Here is a 14,793-nt window from a genome sequence, read left to right as displayed (position 1 = left end):
ATCAAATTGAAAACCCTTATTAACAACTATTTTTCAAACTTCCCTTCTGGTAATCGATTACACTGCCTGGTAATCGATTACCAGAGCCTTGGGTGACTTTGAAACCTTTTGTTTTGAGGCAAGACTTGATTTTGAAGAAATCTTGAAGCAATGCTTTGTTTGTTGAAACAATCTTGTATTAATCTAGAAGCAGTGCTTATCCTTTGAAGCGGTCTTGTTTGATTCTTCTTTGGCATCATCAAAATCATGTATATATACATTCACAATCTTAAATCTTAAATACAGATAAAAAGGAAGACAAGTTATTTTTTGGTGTACCATTCATAAAAATGTTCTACAACGATAACATGTGACAATGAAATTTTAACCATTTTTCTCATTACTTTTTTTCTTTTGTCACCTCCATTGCTGCTATTAGTCTGGTTCTCATATGATCATGACCAAATAATTAGAAAAAAAATCCAAATCCCACATTGACTAGAAATAGTGTCATGACAGAGCATATAAGGTAAGGGCAACCCTCACTCTATGAGCTAGCTTTTAGGGTTGAGTTAGGCCCCAGTTTTCTACTTGGTATCAGAGCCTATCCTAGATCCATTCAAAAGGACCACGCACCAAGCCCAAAGAGTGCCGGGCGTGAGGGGGTGAATTAGAAAAAAAATCAAAATCCCACATTGACTAGAGATAGTGTCAAGACAGAGCATATAAGGTGAAGGCAACCCTCACTCTATGAGCTAACTTTTAGGGCTGAATTAAACCCCAGTTTTCTACTCAAATAAGTCAGTAGACAAGATGAGAAAGAAATCCAAATTCTTTATATTTCAAAGATATGCACAAAAGACAATTTTTAGTTTTTACTTTCTACTATAACATTGTATTGATTAATTCTATCAGTTGCACATAATAGAAGAAGACTCATGTAACCACATTTTAACCAAATGTCAATCTGATTAAACCACTTAACTAGTAAACCATTAAATCAGGCTAACATTAATCTATGAAAAATAAGTCACCTATAGGACGTGTTTCCCTAGGTATAGCTATGCAATTGCAGAGACACCTTAAAGTTCTCGATGTAACTAACTTTAATTTCAAATTTGTTCTTGTTTTTATTTTTCTATAAAATGTTGCCTGGTCCTCTCCTACTATAACTCCCACTGCTCTTCATGAATTTATCTTTTTTCATTAAATTAAATTAAATTTGGTTAGTGATCATCCATTGGAAAAACAACTAATCATACCTCCTCTGGGATAAGCTCAAAAGTTCTTCCACCAATAGTAAAGGACACTACAGGTAATGAAGAGATATTCGCACAGTCAACAGCTGATTCTCCCATCGGGCTAGGCATTTTATCGCAAAGCTGCAATGTCATCATGAGGCAATAAATCAAGAGATGCAGCAGGATGCTTGAATAGAAAAAAGACAACTGACTCACCTGGTTGATGTAACTTAGTATCTGATCTTGTGTCTGATTTCGGCTCAGCTGGTTCTGCATCCAAACAATAGCCATCTCACACGCAGGACAAGCAGCACCATGATGATCACCCGATGATTTTCTTTCATTCTCATCCACAACACTCTTGATCCCCACACTGAAGGGAGGAAGGAACAAATAATAAAATGAAAATTTTACATAAAATATACTATACTATTTAAATAAACGACCAAAGATTCAAGGAATTAAAATATCTTTGGGACTCACTCAACACCACGAGTCCCATCAAAGCACACAATCCAATTCGGGAACAGATCTTCTTCGGCTGTGTCTAAAAGGTGTCAAGTGAAAAAATCAGATCTTTCAAACATACCCACTCATGACCATAGGCAAGAATCTAATCAACCAAATTTATATGAATCTCAATTCAGTCAGACAGAAAGTTCAAGCAATATATCTACTTTCCCTTATCCCCATGACTTTGTAAACTTGTTTTTCCATGTGACAAAGATGCAAACAAAAACTAGTTAATCATTGAGATGCATTAATTATCCAACTCAAAATGGGAAAGAGATTTTGCTAGTCACATTTGTGGCATAAAATATTAATGTGAAGTATTCATTATTTTTGCTAAAAAAAATCGGTGTAACCACACATAGATTAATGAACCTCAGATTCAAGCAAATTTAGTAAACTCATATGACAATAGATGAAAGATGCATGCCACACAAATCTACAACTGATGACACATGCAGGGTTATATATTAAATATTTACATTCTAATATGATAAATTGAAGACGGCATACATACACTTTGAGGATCCAAATAAGATATTCTGCCAAAAACTTGACTAAATATATCTTAATTAATTAGGTTAAACAATTTTAAAATAATGAGATCTTAATCATTTTCATTATTTTAAAAATGACTATAAAAGTGTTAAACAAATTATTAACAAATTTAATATTACAATTAAATTAATTAAATATTGTTTAATATGTAATGAGAAATCTTGTAACACGTATACAGTAAGAAAAAGTTTAGTTTTAATATATACTATTAATATAATTTATTTTTACATTACTAATCAATTAAAATATATTAAATATGATTTTTTAAAATACTTATTATAAATATTAATTTTTTTTTGCGAAGGGGGGGTGGTGGGGGCTTCATCATAGGATTTTTTACAAAGGGTCAGCAAAGAAGGAAAGTTCGACCAACTATAACAGTGTGTGCCACACCAATGTCTCTCGGATTTGGACATGCGGACCCATTCCCCAAACCCTACACCACCATCGTGTCGTCACGCCACCACCCAGGCCCCCAACACCAGTGCTCCAATCCCATCCTTCACCCACCACTCCAACTCCATCACTACCACCTTATCCCACCCAAACAACACCAACAACTAGATAAGAGAACAAATGACTCAAGAACCATCACCTCCACCTTAACCCTCAAGTTCAAATCGGAGAACCATCACCACCACCTTAAACGCCAACATTGAAAACAATGGAGAACCAATGACTCGCTACTACCAACAATTTTCCTCTGAGAAACCCTTTAGGGATGAAGCATAGCGCAGAGTCAAAAGTGAAGAAGAAGAAATGGAAATAGTTTTATTTTTAAAAATAGTGATAAATATAGTGGCACTTAAAAATCACCACTAGTTGCAAACAAAATTTTTTGGTATTTGCAATCCCAACAATGTTAACTTAATTAGATAAAAAGATTAGATTTATGCATTTAAAAAAAAATTAAAAACTAAATTGAATCTTTTAAAAATTTGAAAATCAAATTAAATCAATTAAAATAATTTGGGAACTAAATTGATAATTAAGTATTTTATTTATAACATTATTTTTTAAAATAAAGGCTAAAATTTGGGACTGTTAACTCCCAAAATATTATGTTTGATTATTATATTTTTATAAATTTAAATATGTTTTTAGTTTTTCAAATATGATTTATATTATTTTTCGTCCTTTAAATATTTTTTTTTCTTCTTTTAGTCTCTCAAATGGAACCAATGTTGTTTTCAGTCCCTACAAGCATACAAAGTTAACTTGGACGCTGACGTGTCTGAGAGAATCCTAGTTAGCTTGTGCAACGTTGTTTCAGTTAGTTGAGCTTGATATTTGTGTATTTGAACATTATTTTTTGTTGAAAATGGTGCGATTGATCTGGGGTGGCTGCTAGGGGGTTTCCCATGTCGTCTTCACACAGTGGCACATTTCATAGAGGCGATGTGTCACGCTTCGATGCTTCAGGACGTTCGTTTTCATCTACTAGGAAATGTTTGTGTTGGTGTAGACTTCCTTCCCCTAAAATGATGCATCGAAAATTTGTCATTCTTTACATATCAAATAATCCTTTTGAACATTAAAAATAGTACAAATGTCTGATAAAAAAATTAAATACCATTTTTATTAAATATAATACTTCATTCTTAAATAAAAACTTAAGAGACAAAATAGTCTATATTTATATATTTATTATTTTAGTGTTTTGAATTTTTTATTTTAAAAAAAATGTTTTATAAGATAATTTTTTAAAAAAATTACTATAAATAAATAAAAAAATAAAGACCCTTTTATAAAAAATAAAAATGATAAAAACTTAATTTTTTTAAATTGGTTTACAAAATTAATATTTTTATATTTAAAATTTTAAAAATATTATAAATCTGTTTCAAAATAATTCTAGAAATTATTAAAAATATATTTGTAAATTTTAAATATTTTATCATACATAAGGATTTTTTAAAATAAAATTTTACGAAAAAAAAATAAAAAGTGGTACAACTGGTCAGAAAAAATTATATTAACTATTAAAAAATGATTTTTCATTCGCTGTAAACTTAACTATTGAAAAAATATATTTTTGATTTTGTCAGAAAGGAAATTTTTTATGAGCTTAATTTAACTTTACAAAATTAATTTGTAAAATGAAGATTACTCTCCACTTATATAGTTTATCTTGACATTATCTTCATTTGATGTGGGACTCCAACATGTCTCATTTTTTCTCATGACTTTTTATCTATGTGAAACTTTTAACACATCTCTCTATCTAGGTGTGACTACAAATTTTTTACAAATCTATTTTAAAATAGGGTTGTAGAATATTTATCCTTTTTTAGAATAAAAAATAATATTGAAGAATAATTATTCTAAAAAAATATCTTATTCTAAAATAATTGTTCTAGAATAAAAATACCTGATAAACAAGTAATTTTTATGCACTGAAAGTCTTTGAAAGCTATATTATGGATGATATAAATGCCCATCGTAATCCAATAGTCTACGGGAAGTTCAAAACATCTTGATTTTGAAACCCCACCATATCACCACTTCTTTTTACACGGAACAAAATAATGTTTTTCAATTATCAACCATTTTGTGTATATAATGATTAATATATATTTAAATTTTTAATTAAAAAAATAAATTAGAAATTTTTGTTGATAAAATATTTATTCCACTCAATTAAAAAAAAATCATCTTATTATTATTTAAAAATTATTTAATTAACTATTTGCAGAAAGTTAATATGATTTTAATTAAAATTATGTGTAAAAATATATTTGATGAATCAACACACACTAAATTAGATCAGAAGATTTAATTTGACAACTATCATAAGAATATAAAAAAAATATAATTTAATTTTTTACTTGAAAATGATATATTCTTTAAGATTGTGGTAGGTGAACAATGTTAGGACTTGCTAAATAAAATTAAAAAAAAAAAGAAGAAACAACCAAATCAATAAATAACGGAAGGGAATAACAAGTGCAGTTGCTTTATATAGGACTGTTATTAAACAAAGTAACAAATACATAAGATCATTGAATATTTGAGTAGGATAGATTGAATCGAAGTCCATTAATTAATCACAGATTGAGAAGTAGTATAGAACATTCGTTAAGTAAGATAATTTCTTCAAGTGAATCAACAATAACAGATCACATTAATTAATATAGTATTTGAAACTGCAGAGGGAGGAGAGAAAATGAGTAAAATTTCCACATTAGAAAGGCCATCATTGCAAGCCTATTCTATAGGTAGCTAGATATTCTCATAATTCATAATCAGATATCTTACTACATATGATTGCCAGAAGACCGTTTTCTAATTGCATTACCGTTAGACCAAAAGAACTCATGATAACATTAGCACCGTTGCCCAAAATCCTTACTTAACAGAAGAAAAGAAGAGAACAAGAAAAAGAGATATTGTTGTGTGGAAGAAATAGAAACATTGGAGTGGAACTAGCAAAAGAAAGAAAGGAGGAACGAAAACCAATACACAAGACCCCCAAAAGCAAAACAGACACACGTATTAGCCATTGTCCTTTCACCATTCCACACAGGCAGTTTCTGCTTTGTTTTCACTGAACTCTCTCTCTCTATATATATATAAATATTCTCATCTCATAATCCTACTAAACCCTCCATAAAGCAAACAAGCATTTACTTATATCGCACACACATATTCTCTCTTTTGTTGCATTTTTTTTTCTTGTTTTCCTTCAAAAAAATGGCCTCTGATCAGCACAACACGTTCCATAAGGAAGGAGGTGGCAAATCAACATGTTCCAGGAGCAGAAAGGGTCCAAAGAAGCCACCCCAGAGAGGTTTAGGCGTGGCTCAGTTAGAAAGGTTGAGGCTTCAAGAGTCTTGGAAGAAGATGAATGAAGGGTCTTCTTCTGGAGGAGGAGTGCTACAAGTACCACTACCAACCCTTCATGATCTCTGTTGAACTCTGCTTTTTCTATATTTTTCTGTTTTCTGTTAGTTAGTTGGTTTTTCTGTTATAGTTAGTTCTCTGTTATAAACTCATCAAGCTCTATATAAGCTGGTTTTCCTTATGTATTTGGTGAATAATGGAATAATGAAAAATGCTGAGCACAATGCTCTTTCTCTTCCAAATTTGTTTCTTTCTTCCAATTTTATTTTATCTACATGGTATCAGTTGATATTTCTTTCGCTGTGCTCTTGGTTCCTCCTTGCAACCATTGTTGTCGTTGCAATTCCTTCCTTTTGAATCAAATTCTTCCAGCATCCTCCTCGTTTATTCAGGGCTGATAATGTTGTTATCAATAACGCAGTTTTTGCCAACCTGCTGAATCCCTATTATACTCATCCCAATGAGAATCCTGGTGTTGCTATTGTTGCTCAGGTTCTCAATGGTGCCAATTATCACTCATGGTCGCGTGCTATGCTCCTTGCCCTGAAAACCAAGAAGAAGGTCCAGTTTGTTGATAGTTCTTTGCCTTGTCCTGCTGTCAATGATCCTAATTTCACTATTTGGGATCATTGTAATACCTTGGTGGTTTCATGGCTTCATCATTCACTTGATCCAGAAATCTTGCAAACCATTATGTGGATGGAGAATACTTTGGATATTTGGAATACTCTCAAGAAATGCTATTATCAAGGTGATGTGTTTCACATTAGTGACTTACAAGAAGAGCTGTATCTGCTTAAACAAGGTGATGCTACTATCACTACCTACTTTACAAAATTGAAAGGTTTAATCCAAGAATTAGACAATTTTCGCCCTATTCCTTCCTGCACATGTGTTGTTGTTTGTGCTTGTGATCTTATTCCTGTTATTAAGAGTTAGAGAGAAGGTGATTATGTGATTAGATTCTTAGGGGGCCTTAATGAACAATACTCCACAGTTAGATCCAACATCATGATGATGGACCCCCTCCCTGATTTAGACAAAGTGTTTTCTATTCTCATTCAACAAGAAAGGCAGCTTGTTGTTCAGTTTGATGATTCCCGGGTTTTTGCTCAACTGGAAACCAGTCATGGTGCTTATGGCAGAGGCCAAATGGATACCAGCCATGCTTCTTATGGAAGAGGCCATTCATTAAGTGGAAGAGGTTGAGGAAGAGGATCTAAGATCTGTTCTTACTGTAACAAAACATGCCATATGGTAGACACCTGTTACAAGAAACATGGTTACCCTCCTCACATGCAAAGAGGGGGTGCTATCAACCGATACTCCTTGGGTGATCAAGAAATTGAAGATGATTTGCAATCCCTTGGACAAAAAGAGGTGGCTGTAGATACTTCATCTACAACTTTTATACCAGAGCAACATAAGGCTCTCATTTCTTTATTGCAACAAACTTCACAAGCCTCTCCCTCTCACACCACTAATCGGCTTATTAGTTCTCATAAGAATGTCAATTCAGGTATATTCTGTGCCACTCTTCATGCTTCTAGTTCCAACATAAACTCTTGGGTTCTTGATAGTGGAGCTACTGATCATGTTTGTTTTTCCCAAACTCAGTTTCAATGCCTTAAACAAATCAAACCTATCCTTGTTAAATTACCTGATGGACCTCAAATTCAAACCAATTTAGCAGGCACTATACATTTTAATGACCATTTTTACCTTACTGATGTCTTGCTTATTCCTTCTTTCACTTTTAACTTGATTTCAATTTCAAAACTCCTTACTAATCTACATTGTTCCATGAATTTTCACCCTACTGGGTGCTCTATACAAGACCCCTCCTCATTGAGGGTGGTTGGAGCAGCTGAATTGAGAGTTGGGCTATACATCTTGTCTTCCTCACCAACTAAGTTTTCCTATACTTGTAACATCAATACTATTCCTTCCACTAAATGCAATGTTTGGCATAATAGGTTAGGACATCTTTCTCATGATAAGCTTGTCAAAATGACCAAATTGTATTCCTCCATTAACTGTACAAACTCCAATAAACCTTGTGACACTTGTCATTTTGCCAAACAAAAGAGGCTACCTTTTCCTGATAGCATTATTGTTTCTTCTCAGTGTTTTGATTTGCTGCACATGGATATCTGGGGCCCTTATGCTTATCCTTCATTACTTGGGCACAAATATTTTCTTACTATTGTTGATGATAAAAGTAGATATACATGGATCATTTTTCTAAAACTAAAATCAAAAGTTGCAAATCATATCAAACAATTTGTATCTATGATTGAAACTCATTTTTCTGTCAAAATTAAAAGCATTAGATCAGACAATGGCCCTGAATTTGCACTGAAAAATTTATATGCTTCCAAAGGCATTCTCCATCAGACCTCTTGTGTGGAGACACCCCAACAAAATGGGATTGTGGAAAGAAAACATCAACATCTTCTTGTTGTGGCTAGAGCTTTACTTTTCCATGCTCATTTACCTATTTTCTTTTGGACACAAGCTATTTCACATGCTGTTCATATAATAAACAAATTGCCAACTAAATTTCTGCATCAAAAATCTCCACATGAAATTTTGTTCAAATGCATTCCATCTGTTTCTACCTTCAAAGTTTTTGGTTGTTTATGCTATGCCTCAACACTCAAGGCTAACAGAAAAAAGTTTGATGCCAGAGCAAGAAAATGTGTATATTTAGGTATTCGAACAGGTGTCAAAGGTCATTTACTCTTTGATCTTACAACAAGAGAACTTATTGTTTCTAGAGATGTTATTTTCTATGAAAATACTTTTCCTTACTTGTATAATTCTCCACCTACTAATTCACCACAACATACTACACCTATTTCTCCTTCCTCTTCATATAATTTCTTGTTTGATTAGCCTTTTCCCTTACAACCTCCCCCATCCCAACTATCAAGTCCACCTACTGAGTCACACCAGCAACCAGCTAACCCTCCAATTGATACACAAAATCCACCTTCTCCCCGTAGATCCCAAAGACAGAAACACCCTCCTTCTTACCTTAAAGATTACCACTGCACCCTTCTTTCTGCTATAGCTCACAATTCAGCTCCTCTAATGTCTTCCAACATCAGGTATCCTATTTCCAACTACATCTCTTACCATAGACTTTCACACAATCACAAGAATTTCACACTTAATGTATCTTCACAATCTGACCTACTAGTTTTGAGGAAGTTATATGTCATGAAAGTTGGAAACAAGCTATTCAATCTGAGTTATCATCTCTTATTAAGACTAACACTAGGCAGCTTACTCCTTTACCTCCTGATAAAAAGCCAATTGGCTGCAAGTGAGTTTTCAAAACCAAGTTCAAAGCTAATGGATCCATTGACAAGCACAAGGCTAGATTAGTAGCCAAGGGCTTTATCCAAACTGCTGGTTTGGACTACATTAAAACCTTTAGTCCAGTTGTAAAAATGACCACAGTCAGACTTGTGTTATCCCTAGCTGCTTCTCAGGGTTGGCATCTTCATCAACTTGATGTCAACACTGCTTTTTTACATGGTGATTTACATGAAGAGGTCTATATGAAGGTACCACCAGGCCTAATAGTTGATAATCCAGCTCTAGTTTGCAAGCTGCAAAGATCTCTATATGGTTTAAAGTAGGCCAGCAGGCAGTGGAATGCCAAGCTTACTTCCACCTTACTTGATTCAGGTTTCCAACAATCCAAGGATGATTATTCTCTTTTCACTAAAAAGTCTCCTACTGGCCTCACTATTGTGCTTGTTTATGTTGATGATTTGGTGCTAACTGCCATTGATCTTGCTAAAATCCAGCAACTCAAGCAGTCCCTGCATGCCAAATTTAGTATTAAGGATCTTGGAATACTTAAGTACTTCCTTGGTTTTGAAGTAGCTCGATCCACCTCAGGTATTTTCTTACATCAAAGAAAATACTGCCTTGATCTTCTTCAAGACACTGGTTTTCTTGCTGCCAAACCTTGCTCTTTACCTATGGACCCTACCCTAAAATTACACAAAGCTTTTGGTGTTCCTCTTTCTGATTCCACTGTTTATAGGAGGCTTATAGGGCGCCTCTTGTATCTTACTTACACAAGGCCTGATACCTGCTATGTTGTTGGCAAATTGAGCCAGTATTTGCAATCTCCCACAAACATTCACATGCAAGCTGCCCACCATGTTCTAAGATATCTCAAAGGCACTGCTGGTAGAGGCTTGTTCTTTTCTTCTTCGGCTTCCACTTCTTTAACAGGATCCAGTGACTCAGATTGGGGAACTTTTCTTGACACTCGAAGGTCATCAGTGATGAAATCCTTTTCATAGCTTTACTAAGATTGGGGAGCCAGTATTATGCATAAGAACTTCAAATGCCTACATTCAGAATCTGGACACAAGTATGTCATCAGTGATGAAATCCTTTTCATAGCTTTACTAAGATTTTTCATGCATGTGCATATAACCTGTTGGATATTATTCTAGAGAAACTACTTGGAAATCCCTTGGCTATTATTGGGATATACAAGGCTGACCAGGGACAAGAAAAATTCGTGAGGCTTGTCTGGACTAGGTTGTTTTCCCTTTGTTGTTTTCTTGATTTATGTAATGAATGCCAAGTCAGCACTGACTTATTTTAGAAGTTATGCTGTGAGCTGTCAGAGATTTGAATAATGAACACTTCCTTCTCCCCTACAATAGTATATAATGTTCTTCTTTGTTTTGTTTGTGATAAAAAAATATTCTTGACTTGCTTACATGTATCATCATTGATAGGTGATATGTTTTCTCTGGAGTTGGTCCTTTAGCCATATCTGTCGTAAGGATAGTTAAGCGTGTTTTTGCTAATGACTTAAACCCTTATGCAGTTGAGTATCTAGAAAGAAATTGTGTTCTAAACAAACTTGAGAGGAAGATTAAGGTATGGTTGCTTGTTGAGTATTTAGTATAAGATGTTTTACCATCTTTTACATATGAAAAGATAATCAAGAAAAAACATGTTGGAAGCAGGATCCAATTTTTGGATTTTTGCCATTTCTTGGTAAAATTAAAACTACTGCAAATTATTGTTTTCCACTGCATTTTTGAACTTCTGTAGATTTTTTAAGCTTAAAACTGCTGCGAATTATCTTGAGCGTAGAGCTAAGAAGCATGGACACAAAACATAACACAAACAGTAAAATTTAAAATGTCCCATTTGTATTTGAATTATTGCATTGTGTCTGTCACAAGTGTCCAATATACGTGTCTTCAGGCACTACTTTCTTGAAGTGTCCATACTTCATAGGGTGTGAGTGACTAATGGTTAAAAGGATGTGATATATATTTTAATGTTTTTTCACGAATTAATAAAGAACAAAGGCAGAAGTTGCATTTGAATCTGCATGAGGCAGCACTAGTTATCTTGATGAAATTTTCTGCCAACTATGTTCATTGTTTGTTGTTCTAGGTCTTTAACATGGATGGAAGGAGGTTCATTAAAGCTATGTATGACAGTGATATTTCTCAGTCCATCACACAAGTGGTTATGAACTTCCCAAGTGAAGCTGCAGAATTTCTAGGTTGCCTTTCCTGATAAGATCACTCTTTCTTTATCTGCATGATATTGTATATTATGCCACATGTCCAATTTGATCCATCTCATGTATCTATAATCTTGTTTTTATTTATATATATATATTTTTTCCATATGATAATCTTACTTTATAAACATAGTTGAGGTTAGAGTAAAAACATTAACACTTATACCTATAATCTTACTTTTTTTTCTTGTCATGAAAATCCTACTATATAATTGCTTGTTTATTGATGTGCTGTTTGTTTATGTATTAGTGGAAAATTAATTTGTCTCAGAATATGATATTAGTCGTTAGGGTCGTCAATGTTTATTATGTAGCGAACAAATGCAATGATCAGCAAAGTTGTGAGTTGCTATAGTTGGTCTGCTATTTTTTTTTTCCCGTTACTTTCTGTAGGAGTAAACAATTATAATATCTTGGCTTCCTCTGCATATGCATTTTGGGGAATATACAAAAATAGACCCAAGGATGGGGAATATACTTTGCCATTGATCCATGTTTATGGATTCTCCAAAGCACGAGATCCAGAATTTGATTTTCACGAGGTTGGTTGCTGATGTTGTGTGTTTGTATTTTTGTAGCGTCTTTGATTAAACTCTTCACCGATCACTTTAATTTTTGACATTTCTATTGGGCTACTGTTATGTAAACCTTGTTGTAAAGAGACAACATCTTAATAAAGCTCTTATGATGTAGAGAATAAGAACTGCGTTGCTAGAAGTTGCAGTCAACGTAGACATGCGACGGGTACGACTTGTTGCTCCTGGAAAATGGATGTTGTGCACATCTAGCATTTGCTGATACTGCTGCAGTTGATACCTAAATAGTATTTATTCATTGCATGTGGTAAATTTTGTTCCATTGCATCAGCTGTCTAAAATTGATAGTGTATATATGTAACATGAGTATTTACTTATTTTTTTAACCTCTAGGTCTCTAGCATGGCCAATTAGTGGATATTGAAAAAAAAATAAAGCCTAATATCTGTTTGTTTAGGCTTAAAAAAGTGCTTTTAAAAAAGTGATTTTGGTTAAAATCATAAAAAACACTTTAATGTTTTAAATTTGCTTGTGTGACAATTGAAAAGGTGCTTTTTTATAATAAAATTACATAAAAGACCTTGTAAACAATTCTAAAGTAGCATGTTTCTTTAGAAAAAAGAAACCCTGATGTGATTCACCAACGTCACCTACATGCATACCTTAATAATAAACTGTTCTATATATATACAACACAATTGGGATGGAACATGTTTCCGTAAGGCGTTCGTTAATCACATTTTTTTTATCATTGTACGTTAATTACATTTACATGTGAATCATATGCAATAAACTTAATGAAACTCGGCGTGTGATTCAGAGTACATAGGTGACGTGTTTGCCGCCAATTCCGTAATGTCAATATGCTACCCAACAATTTTGTTTTCAACAACAATAAATAAATATTGATATAAAATATCGAAATGTCAATATGCTACCCAACAATGTTATACTTCTAGGAGTCTAGACTAGATTATATCCATTAATTATTCAAAGTTTATTCATTAAATGTTTAATATAGTTTTTTTATTAGGTTGTAATAGCTAGTATGTACTTTGTTTGGAGGCTTAGTTGTGATGCTGGCTATCATATCTATGGCATTGGTGATCCTTGTTTGCTCATACAGAAAACGTGATTCTCAGTCATCATCATCTGAAGTTAATGAAGATGTGAAATCACAAGCAATGGCCAAGAATTTAGAGACAAACTCAGAGCCTCTGGTTAACAGATAGAAAGTCCTCCTCAAAATTTCATTTGGTTTGGAAAGTAAGTTTTAATAAGGCAAATGAGGTATCCTTAAAATACCAATTTCATGGGAGAGAAGTTGGGCTAGAGTTAAGAGTTTTGCACATCTTGAAGCTATCATTATATACCAAGACCTTAGAGAATGTCTTGGTGGTCATCAACATTAAAAAGGAAATGGTAGAGTTTGTGTCTAGACATTAAAGAAAAATATGAATTAGCAAAATTATCTTGAGGCTTTTTCCTTTTTCTGTTTCTTAAAGAGATTAATAAAGGAAAACTACTCAAAATTTGTAGCTAAGATTATTTGCAGTTTAGTTACACACAAGAACATGATAACAATGATTAAAATATTTCCCCAGGTTTATTGAGCACAAAAGCAATTATTAGAACATGTTAACAATGATTAAAATATTTCCCCAGGTTTATTGAGTACAAAAGCAATTATTAAAATGACTGTGGCTATTGTTATTTGCATCATTAACAATCCATTCAGAAAACTATTTGTTTGAGAATTGTGATATGGTACAATAACTGTCAATCCAAACACCAAGCCATAGATAGGTCTTTAATTAAACTAGCAACATCAAAATATTTAGGAAAAATCACATCAATGACCCAAGATGGGTATCATTTCTCAGTCATTTTTTGACTTACTTGGAAACAACGTGTCTTGAACAAAAAATTGGAAAAGAAAGCCAACTAATAGCCCAGTTAAACAAACCTATGTATGCAAGTACTGCAATTACATAAAAAAGAAAATGAGAGAAAAACAACAATAATCAGATAAGATAGATGAAAATACTAATACAACAACTTAATAACAATCATCAAACCTGTAGCAGTTTTAACTTTTGAAAATAGGGAAGCCAATAAAAAAGCCAGTGAAATTTGTAAATTTATATAGATGAAATAAAACAAAAATTGGATGCTGTAGTCATTCATTGTGAAGAAATTCAATCCTGAAAAAAAAAGCAATTGTATTGAGAAATGGAAAATATCAAAAAAAGAAAATAGTTCACTACTAAAAAAAAGGCTTTCTACATCGGTTCTAATGACCATTTTACACCGGTTATGACACGTGGTGATAGACCCCTGTTGTTGAATAACAACATCGGTTAAAGAACCGTCTTAGAATTGTGGACATTCTACATCGGTTCTGAAGGAACAAACGATTTAGAATATGGACATTCTACATCGGTTCTGCAGGTATAAACGATGTAGAATGCAGATATTCTATATCGTTTGTACTTTAGAACCGATGTAGAATGTTCATATTCTACATCATTTGTATCTTCGGAAC

General features: G+C 33.2%; 1 pseudogene; it reads right to left on the bottom strand.

Moving 5' to 3' along the window:
- Window positions 1–1,189: 1,189 nt before the first annotated feature.
- On the bottom strand, window positions 1,190–2,812 carry LOC100778479 (aspartic proteinase-like; annotated as a pseudogene).
- Between the last annotated feature and the right edge of the window lie 11,981 nt (window positions 2,813–14,793).

This window comes from Glycine max, chromosome 3, assembly GCF_000004515.6.
Source record: "Glycine max cultivar Williams 82 chromosome 3, Glycine_max_v4.0, whole genome shotgun sequence".
Taxonomy (NCBI): domain Eukaryota; kingdom Viridiplantae; phylum Streptophyta; class Magnoliopsida; order Fabales; family Fabaceae; genus Glycine; species Glycine max.
Note: the sequence above shows the minus strand (reverse complement) of the source record. Positions and strands in the feature narration are given on the sequence as shown.